Source organism: Lithobates pipiens, unplaced genomic scaffold (genome assembly GCF_037356315.1).
Source record: "Lithobates pipiens isolate NorthernLeopardFrog02 unplaced genomic scaffold, aLitPip1_a1.2 Scaffold_22, whole genome shotgun sequence".
Taxonomy (NCBI): Eukaryota; Metazoa; Chordata; class Amphibia; order Anura; family Ranidae; genus Lithobates; species Lithobates pipiens.
In genome coordinates, this window is record NW_027507784.1 from 183,541,144 (window position 1) to 183,551,763 (window position 10,620).

The 10,620-nt window shown below is 44.7% G+C and overlaps 1 long non-coding RNA gene across 2 annotated transcripts in view; it reads right to left on the reverse strand.

Annotated features, from left to right (window-relative positions):
• Nucleotides 1-1,730: 1,730 nt before the first annotated feature.
• LOC143924416 (uncharacterized) overlaps nt 1,731-10,620 on the reverse strand; it is an 8,957-nt gene continuing 67 nt past the window's right edge. The window contains exons 1-2 of one of the 2 annotated variants that reach the window (XR_013261864.1): nt 10,560-10,620; nt 1,731-5,815 (exon numbers count right to left, since the gene is read on the reverse strand). The exon at nt 10,560-10,620 is cut by the window's right edge and continues 67 nt beyond it. This is a non-coding gene — a long non-coding RNA (uncharacterized LOC143924416). Of the gene's footprint in view, nt 5,816-10,486 lie in introns of both variants that reach the window. The other variant, XR_013261863.1, reaches the window with a different exon arrangement.

Below are 10,620 nucleotides of genomic sequence, written 5' to 3' on the forward strand. Positions count from 1 at the left end.
TCTCCCCGCTCCCCTTTCCCTGTGACAGCGGGTGGGGATCGTCTCCTTACATCCATCATAATTTGAAACCAGCATGGCATTTCAGGGCTCTGTCCACACGGCCACATCATTCATTCACTGTTTCCTGTGAATAAATGCCTACAAGTACCATCAGACATTGTGGCTGACAGCTTGTAGTTCTGAATGAGCTGCAAGGACACTGGTGAGCACTCTCATAGTCTATTGATCTTCCTGCTCTCAGGTAACTGCCTGCCCATATAAGGTAAGGGCAGACAGCTATCCTGAGAGTCTGCAGGACCCTTATGCCACATACACACGATCAGTTTTTCCCTCAGAATAAACTCTGGCGGTCTTTCTGATGGCATTCCGTTGAAATGGACTTGCCTACACACGATCACACCAAAGTCCGTTTGTTTAGAACACGATGACGTACGACGGGACTAGAAAAAGGAAGTTCAATAGCCAGTAGCCCTTGTGTCATTTTTGGTCCGTTGGAATAGTATACAGATGAATGGTTTTCCTGATAGGAATTGATTCTGTCGGAAAGATATAAAACATGTTCTATTTCTAAGTCCGTCAGAATTAAAAAAAAAAAAAAAAAAGTCCGATGAAGCCCACACACGGAATATCCGATGAAATGATTCTGTCTGAAATAATCATACATTTTTTACCTGCAAAAAAATGTGCATTTATTATTTTTTCTAAAAGGTGAACTACAGGGCTCAACAAATTTGCTTTGATTCTAGGAGCCAGCTAAAAAAATTAAAAGCAATGTTTTTTTTTTAAAACTAACAATGCTTTCTTTTTTCCCCAATGACAAAACTCCTTCTGTTATGTAGCCCTGTGAATCTTTACAGATGCATGACATGTTTACACACCGGTATGCCTCTCAGCTTTTGCTTATTAACCACTTGCCGCCCGCCATATAGCAAAATGACGGTGTCAAAGTGGTTGTAATATCCTGACTGGACGTCACATGACGTGATCAGGATATTAAGCCGCTGCTCGCCCCCGGGGGCGCGCATCGCGGCGATCGTTGTTGCGGGGTGTCAGTCTGACACCCCGAAACTACGATCTCGGTAAAGAGTCTCCGACGGAGACTCTTTACCATGTGATCAGCCGTGTCCAATCACAGCTGATCACAGTGTAAATAGGAAGAGCCGGTGATCGGCTTTTCCTCACTGTCTGTCAGACGTGAGTAGAGGAGAGCCAATCGGCTGCTCTTCTGACGGGGGGGGGGGGGGTCTGTGCTGATCGATTATCAGCACAGCCCCCCCCCCCCGAAAATGCCCACACTGGACCACAAGAACACCAGGAGATGCCCAGCAACAGGTATGCCCCCTAGACCACCAGGGATGCCAGCCAGTGCCCATAATGAATGGCAATCAGTGCCCATAATGGATGCCAGTGCCCACAATGGGCATGCATTATTGTTTGGCACTGATTGGCATCCATCCCTACAAAAGTTACAATGCCGCCCATCCATGCCGCCCATCAGTGCCCATCCGTGCCACCTATCCATGAAAATCCGTGCCACCTATCAGTGCCTATTTGTGCCACCTATCAGTGCCTGTGTCGCATATCAGTGCCACCTATCAGTGCCACTTCATTGGTGCCACCTCATCGGTGCCCATCAGTGCCGCCTTATCAGTACCCGTCACTGCAGCCCCGTCAGTGCCCATCAGTGAAGGAGAAAACGTACTTATTTACAAAGTTCTGTAACTGAAACCAGTAGAAAATAAAAATTCCAGAGGCGATCAAATACCACCAAAAGAAAGCTCTAATTGTGGGAACAAAATGATAAAAATTTTGTTTGGGTACAGTGTAGCATGACCGCGCAAATGGCATTCAAACTGCGACAGCGCTGAAAGCTCAAAATTGGTCTGGGCAGGAAGGTGTATAAGTGCCTTGTATTGAAGTGGTTAACCTGCTTAGGATCCCTAAGAACTTTGAACAAATTGTAATAGGTGCACGATAGTCCCCAGTATGTGGCTATCGATCACTTCTATTACAGTTTTAAATGCACTTCTTAGTTCTTAGTACTAAGTTTGGGGGCAAAGGGAGAATATAGCTGTTATTGTTGGGTCTCACTTAGGTTTGACACCTATGCGTGTGGCTTCGGGCGCCTACAACCAACCGCAGTGAAAACACGCTGCTGTGAGAAAACATGCAGAGTTGCCATTCATTCAGAATGGCACCCCACGCATGAAAAACCACAGCGTGTGTGCAGGAACTGCAGGGAAAAAAAAAAAAATCACATAGATGTGAACTTCGGGTTAGCTGACATTGGCTGGCCTGGCAAGGCCCCCTGGAGCAACCAACAGCACTATATGGCCACTGTGGAACAGAAAGGTACAAAGCCTGAGGGAAAGCTGCCTGACCTCCTCCTGCCCCTTTACTGTGTGCAGCCTCCCCATGTTCCCCCCTTGTGCATTCCCGCCTTGTCCTCCTTTACCCCACTTTGTGCAACTACTTCCCCTCTTACCTTCTACAGCTTTCCCATCCTCCCCCTCATCTTGTGCACCCTGACACCCCCCTCAACTTGCCCCCCCCCCCCCCACCTTGTGTAGCTTTCCTCTGCCCACCTCTACCTTGTGCACACCACCATCTTGTACAGCAACTCCCTCCCCCATGCCACCCACCCTCTCACCTTGTGCAGCTTCCATATGGCCCCCAGAGCCTTAACCTTGTAGCTGTGGTTCTGGCCCTCCTACAGACACTGGCAGCATACTGTATCAAATGCATGCTGTGGTTCTCCAGCTCGGTTCAGGTGGAGATCTTGCAAGGGTTCAGTCTCAAGCTCACCAGGCCCTGAGTGGGAGGAACCAGGCAGTGCTCGGCCAGCAGTCCTCGGTGCAGAGGACAGGGGAGGCGGTATGACAGTAGAAGACGTCGCAATGCTGATGGTGGCCACATTCCGGCTCTGGAGGGGGCTGCCTTGCTCTGCTGCCTGCTAGAGCTCCAATGCACCCTCCAAGGCCCAGTGTAGCTACACCAGTTATTGGTGATGCTACTGAGGCCCCGCTAGTCCAGGATAAAGCAGTGGTAGCACTGCAGCAGGTTAGGCACTGGTGGCGGGGAGCAGAAGCAGCCCCCTGGAGGATTTCTGGCAGCGGGGTAGTCGGGCCCTGCATTCACTCCAGCGAGATCGAAATGCCGTAGGATGGAGTGCAGCACATGAAAAGTGGGGTTCATGAATGGGCTAACAAAAGCCCAGGTGCCAGGATGCATTTTCTAGTTGCCATGGCAACCAGGGATTTGTCGAGCCCTGATTTATAAGGATAAGGAAAAAAAGGCGGAGAATTGGAGATACAACATTAAGTTTTTGTAAAATGTAGGTTTCCTTGGTGGAAACTTTTAAATAAAATTAGAACAGGTTATAATGCTACTTTAAAGAGGAAGTAAACCCTGATGAGTTTACTTCCTCTTTCATTCCCCGCAAAGGCAAAGCATATTGGACTACTATGCATCGCGAAGTCGCCGCTGTGCCCTGTAGTCCGACGCATCCATCTTCTTGGTGGGGTCTCGCAGCTCCGCCGCTGTCATTCGGCGAAGCCGCGATTACGTCAATCCCGCGCATGCGCACGGGAGCCGACGCGCGGCAGCTCCGTCGTTGAGAATGCCGTGCTCAGTGCGTCTGCGCGCCGCTGTCTACGGCGCATGCGCCGTAGACAGCGGTGCCTGTTTTCGGGCAAATATCTCCTAAACCATATAGGTTTAGGAGATATTTCTTGGACCTAGGTCAAAGTGGTTTGTAAGGGTTTACAACCACTTTAAGTAGAACAAATGTGCCAATCCAGCTTACCCAAATTTATCCACATGATTTCTTGTTTTGTTTTTAAAGGAAAGGTTCACCTTTTGAAAATATTATTATTATTAACAATAACAACACATTTTTTGCAGGAAAAAAAAAAAAAAAAAAAAAAAGTGCAGCTATTATTTTTTCTATGGAGCCCACGGGGCACTGGACCCTCATATAGCAGATCGCAGGTGCAACGTCAGGCTCCTACAGACTCTCAAGACAGTTATCTGCCCTTACCTCCGATATGAGCAGGCAGTTACTTAAAAGCAGAAAGGGCAATTAACTACAAGAGCACTCACCAGCAGTTCATTCAGAGCTACAAGCCGTGCAATGGTAGACCATACTTGTAGTCTATTCATTCAGAGGAAACTGTGAATGAATAATGTGGCCATGTGGACAGAGCTCTGCATGACCATTCCGTTTTTAATTTGGGATAGCGGGTGTGGGGAGAAGATTTCCAGCCCGTTGTCATGGGGCATGGGGAAATCAGGCGATTTAGCCTTTAACCCTTTCACTGCCATGTCCGTACGCCGTAGGAACTTACAGAAGTGCCTTCAGGTAGCCAAGACTCTGCTGAACAATTCTATAACTCTGACCAGCGAATCACAACTAGCTGATCAGTTAATAACCTGAAATGTGACCACCCCCTCCATACTGCCGCTTCCCTGTCCCATGCCTCTCCACCTGCCACGGCTCCCTTCCACCCAAAATTGCCCCCCCCACTCTCTTTCCTATCCTTCATCCCCCTTCTCCCCCCAGCACTGATTACCTTTAGAAGCTGGCATCCCTCCACTGCTGCTCCTATTGGCTTCAGGTGCTGCATGGAGCTTGGGGGGAGTCCAGATGTACCCCCTCACCAGTCAAATCACCCTGCATACAGCATGGCCACAACCCCCGATCCATCCCTTCTCTGGCGGCATCCCTCCTTCCCCTCCCACAGCCTGCAAATATTGGCCGTATTGATCTCTGGCGATCTGACAGGCTGGGGATCGCGGGGGGAGAAGTGCGGGTGGGGGTGAAGTTGGAGCTTGGTAAAAAAATCTGAGGAAAAAAAAAAAGAAAATGTGTAATAAATAAATAGATATCTATCCATCTCAAGACCCTACCCCCAGGTCCACCTGAAGGAATTTTGCCTCATCATTGGTGTCAATGGAAGGAACACCACCTGTATCAGTGGAAGAAATGGTGTCCCAAGGGCATAATAGAGGAAAGACGGGCCACATCTGGCCTGTGGGCTGTAGCGTGGAGACCTGCACTACAGAATACTATCAAACGCTGCCAACAAGACAGTGAAGCTAGTTTACTTAAAGTGGTTCTAAAGGCAAAAGCTTTTTTTTTACCTTAATACAGTCAAGTGTTAGTAACCCCACGACCCTGCATTCACTATATCTGGTCTCCCACAGTACACAGAACATGGAAATGCAATTATTTTAGTAAATATAAACTGCAAAGTACCTTTTCCCATCAGCAGTATATAGCAGTTTTGTAACTTCTATCACTGTCTGGCCAAGCACTGGTTAAAGCTTGTTGGAGGAGTTTTAATTCTCCTGACTATCCTAGGAGACTGCATGACCCCTGACCCTCTGTCTGGACAGTACTGATTGGCCCTGGGCTGATCACATGCACCCTCCCAAAAATAAAAACTCTAGCAATACAAACTAAACTGAACAGAGCACCCAGAGACTCTGTACTAAGAGGAGATGGACTGGGGGCTGTGGAAAAAGGGGAGAATCAGAGAAGACAGGATCACACAATATGCAGGATTAACCTCTTAGGTTCCATAGGGAGTATAATAAGGATGCTTTACTGTATATATTTTGATTTTACGGTTGTGGGTTTACGAACACTTTAAAAAATTTCTGCAAGCAGCTTCCCTTGCAGCCCCCCTAAATACTTACCGGTGCCTGATCTCAGTCCAGTGATGTGACGAGAGCAGAGGCTTTCTCCCTCATTGGTTCCCTCATTAGGTACAAGACTTTGCTGGAAAATCCAGGACAGCATGCATCTATAAATCTTGTGAAAATAAAATCCCTTTTTATTTTATCTGCACATTATTATATATTTAAAGTGAACACAGCTACACTTTGAGTGAAAATTTTCAACTCCTTTAGTAAACCAGCCTAAGAGTCTGTAATTTAAATAATAATAATTACACAAAAAAGTAGTGCGTGTATTAAATTAGCAGGCACATAGAAAAATAATGCAAACAATGCTCTTTTTTCTGCATAATGTGTAGCCCATTCTAAATAGGTCAGGTTACCGATATAAATCATTTCTAAAAGAACTTGGCTGATTAACAGAAACTGAAGCAAAGGAAAATGGAGATTCTGCTGCAATAATCAGATTTCAGGTTCAATCTTTAACTGTAAATTTGGAAGGTGAAACGTTCCATTTTCTTTGTTCTATGGGCAAAAGCTCTCACTTTGATCTATCGGTTTTAAATCATCCCTTTCCATACAATTTATTAGATGTTTCTAGTCCCCCACCCCTCCATCCTCCCCATCCAGTGGATGTTAGTAGTGTGTTTTTCATCCGTTGATGATCTCAGTAATACATGGCTTTACACCCCTCAGTTCTCCTATATCTTCCTATACAGCATCTCACTATATCCTTCGATATGGGATATTTATACATAGGGTATTTCTATATCCTGCTATACAGTATTTTTCCATATCTATTTATGTGAGATCTTTCTACATCCTTCCATGTTTCTATACAGGATATATCTATAAAGGATCTTTTATACAGACACTTTCCATAAAGTATATATTTCTATATCCTTCTATAGAGGATGTTTTTGATCTCTTTCTATATAGTATCTTTCTATACAGCATCATTCTATATTTTATACAGACACTTCCTTTACAGTATCTTTCTATTCAGGATCTTCCTGTGTAGTAATTTGTCTTTATCCTTGTAAATGGGATCTACTTATAAAAGTAAGATTTTTTATAGTACCTATATATTTTTATTTTTCTGCACAGAATCTTTCTGTATCATTTATACAGGCACTTCCTATACAGCATCGTTCTATACAGAATCTTCCTATACAGCATCATTCTATATTTAATACAGACACTTCCTATACAGTATCTTTCTATATGGGATATTTCTATATAGTATATTTTTACCTTTCTTTAAAGTATATTTCTACACAGAATCGTTTTATATATTTTACACAAGACTCTTTCTATACAGTATCTGTCTAGATCTATCTATACGGGATCTTGCGATATAGTATCTTTCTACATACGTTTTTATTTTATTTTTTTTACACAGCATCTATCTTTTATACAGGCACTTACTATATGGTATCTTTCTATATAGTATATTGTACATTTTTTACAGTATATTTCTACATGGTGGGATCTTTCATTTGATAATATATTTTTTTTTTTACACACATACATATACACACACACGGTTGAGGGATCATCATCTGCATTCAAACTTTATAAAGAATGCAATATGAAATGTAAGGGTGCAATTAGGGCGGCTAAGATAGAACACGAATGAGGAGAGCAAAAAAAATCCCATGAAATTCTTTAAGTATGAGGAGGAGAAGAAGAAAGAAGACCATATTGGCCCCATAAAGAATGAGGAAGGACATCTGGTTACATAGGATGGGGCGATGGCGAATCGTCACGAGGGAATAGGCGGGCTTCAGTAATCAAAACTGATTTTTATGTACCATAATTGGGAGGGGGGGGATCTGTACTAATGGGAGGGGGGATTGCTTTGTCCTGGGGGGCTGTACTAATGGGAGGGGAGGGGGGGGTTGGTTTGTCCTGAGGGGGGGGTCTGTACTAATGGAGGGGGTATCGCTGGGTCAGGTGAGAGGGCCGATACCATGTCCCTAGTCTCTGACCATGTCCTGTACCATGTCCCCAGTCTCTGGTACATTGAGTATATGCAAAGAATCAAATATTTGCAGTGTTGACCCTTCTTTTTCAAGACCTCTGCAATTCACCCTGGCATGCTGTTAATCAATATCTGGACGACGTCCTGACTCCTAGCAGCCAATTCTTGCATAATTAATGCTTGGAGTTTGTCAGAATTTGTGGGGGGGTTTTTTTGTTCACCTGCCTCTTGAGGATTGACCACAAGTTCTCAATGGAATTAGGGTCTAGAGAGTTTCCTGGCAATGGACCCTAAATGTCGATATTTTATTCCCCAGGCCACTTAGTTATCACTTTTACCTTATGACAAGGTGCTCCATTATGCTGGGAAAGGCACTGTTCATCACCAAACTGTTTTTAGATGATTTGGAGAAGTTGCTCTTGAAGATGTTTTTGTACCATTCTTTATTCATAGCTTGTGTTCTTAGACAAAATTGTGAGTGAGCCCACTCCCTTGGCTGAGAAGCAACCCCACACATGAATAGTCTCAAGAGGCTTTACTGTTGGCACAACACAGGACTGATGGTAGCGCTCACCTTTTCTTCTCTGGACAAGGTTTTTTCTGGATGCTCCAAACAATCAGAAAGGGAGTCATCAGAGAAAATGACTTTACCCCAGTCCTCAGAAGTCCAATCCCTGTACCTTTTGCAGAATATCAGCCTGTACCTGATGTTTTTTCTGGAGAGAAATGGATTCATTGCTGCCCTTTTTGACACCAGGCCATCCTCCAAAAGTCTTCACCTCACTGTGTGTGCAGATTCACTCACACCTGCCTGCTGCCATTCCTGATCAAGCTCTGCACTAGTGTCATTCCTGCAGCTGAATCAACTGTAGGAGGACAATCCTGTCGCTTCTTGGGTGCCCTGAAGCCTTCTTCACAAATGCAGTGAATTTTTTTTTTTCTTGTTTATTTTAATGGAATCAAGTTCATTTCCATGGCAAAGAGGGACTTTGCAATTAATTGCAATTCATCTGATCACTGTTCATAACATTAAGGAGCATATGCAAATTGTAATCATAAAAACAGGGGCAGCAGACATTGTGAAAATTAATATGTATATAAAAGTCTCAAAACTTTTGGCCATCGCTGTATATAGTATCATTTTATATTCTCTACAGTATCTTCTAGTTCTAAACAGTATCTTTATGCAGCTCTCTATACAGTATCTTTTTCTCCTTCTATGCCAGGGTTGTCAGACTCAATTTCACTGCGGGCTGCATCAGCATTATAGTTTCCCTCAAAAGGGCCAGTTGTATATGCAGGACTAGATGTCCAGAGCAAGCTCCCACAGTCAAAAATCAAGAGTCCCTCACCCTTTCTTACATCACGGTGCCACAAACCCCTCCCCTTACCATGTGCTGCTGCTGGGAAGAAGCTGGGGGTGCAACTAGGAAGCAGAAAGTGCAAGGTCTGGAGGAGGACCTTGAAAAGAAGAGCAGGAGTCAGCTGCCAGAGTCTGTTGAATGATAAGACTGGGAAGGGTGGGGATGAGGTGGTGCTGCAACTGCCGAGAGAGATGTAGAATCAGTAGGAGTTGTCCTGTCCTCCTCTCTGCTGCCAATTGCTGAGACAAGGTGGGGACGGAGACAAGGGGGTGCCATAGGCTGCAGGAGAGGTGTGAGGGCCACATGAAATGACCCTGGAGGGCCGCATTCGGCCTTGTGTTTGACACGTGTTCTATACAGTATATGTTTCTACTTCTATATAGTATCTTTCCACTCATTCTATATAGTATCCTTTTCACTTTCGATACTGTATCTTTCTGTAGTTCTCTATACAGTATCTATTTACTCGTTCTGTATTAGTATTATACAGGATTTATATAGCCCCAACAATTTACGCAGCGCTTTACATTATCCTTTTCACTTTCTATACAGTATTTTTTTCCCTCCTTTTGTGCAGTATCCTTTTCACTTTCTGTACAGTATATTTTTGTCTCTCTAGAGTATCCTTTTCCTCCTATACAGTATCTTTCTGTAGCTCTTTATACAATATATTTTCCCTCTTTCTATATAGTATATTATCTCTCCTATACAGTATAATTTCCCCCTTCTATACAATATATTTTCCCTCCTATGCAGTATACCCCCCCCCTTTCTATACAGTATGTTTTCCCTCCTTCTATACAATATCTTTCTGTAGCTCTCTATACAATATATTTACCTCCTTCTATACAGTATATTATCCCTCCTATACAGTATCTCCCCCCCCCCCCTTCTATACAGTATAATTTCCCCCCTTCCATACAGTATCATTCCCCTCCTTCTATACAGTCCATTTCTCTGCTCCTCTGACATTTTGCACCCCCTGCTCTGAGCCCGCAACAGCCTGGGCGTCTTGAAACCGTCTTACTGGGTTTGGCTGGGGCGCCTTGAAACCCTGTCCGGACTGTATTTCTGTATAAATGTGCCGTTTCCATGTGAGTTGTAATTTGTGGAGGAAAATGAAGCGTTCTAAGTGCACGGCGCCGACCCGCGCACACCTACATAAGGCCGTGTGACAAAGTAGCAATGTTACATTGTAGTAGTGAGGCCAGCGAGCCCCTCGGTGCCGTTGGATAGAGCGGTTGTCGGGCTCCTCAGCAATGTTATGTGGTGTCGGTGGGTGCGAGTGGATGGAAGGTTCCTTATCTCTTGTGAATTCTTCTGCCAGTGAATTGAATCCCTGGGAAAAGCCATCCGTGCACAAAGGCCGCATTGCTGAGGGTCCCGGGGGCCGGCGGAGCGCAGAGCCGACTACACACAGAGCTGACAGCATTAGGAACTAAAAACAATTCAATCGTACCTACTGCAAACATACGTAAGGCCCGGGGGAGCCTGGAAACTTCCCCGCAAAAATTCTCACCGCCACTTCATACCATTCAGCCTCTCGCGGGGAGCCTTGAAACCGAAGCAGTTCTTACTCCATAACTGACTTAA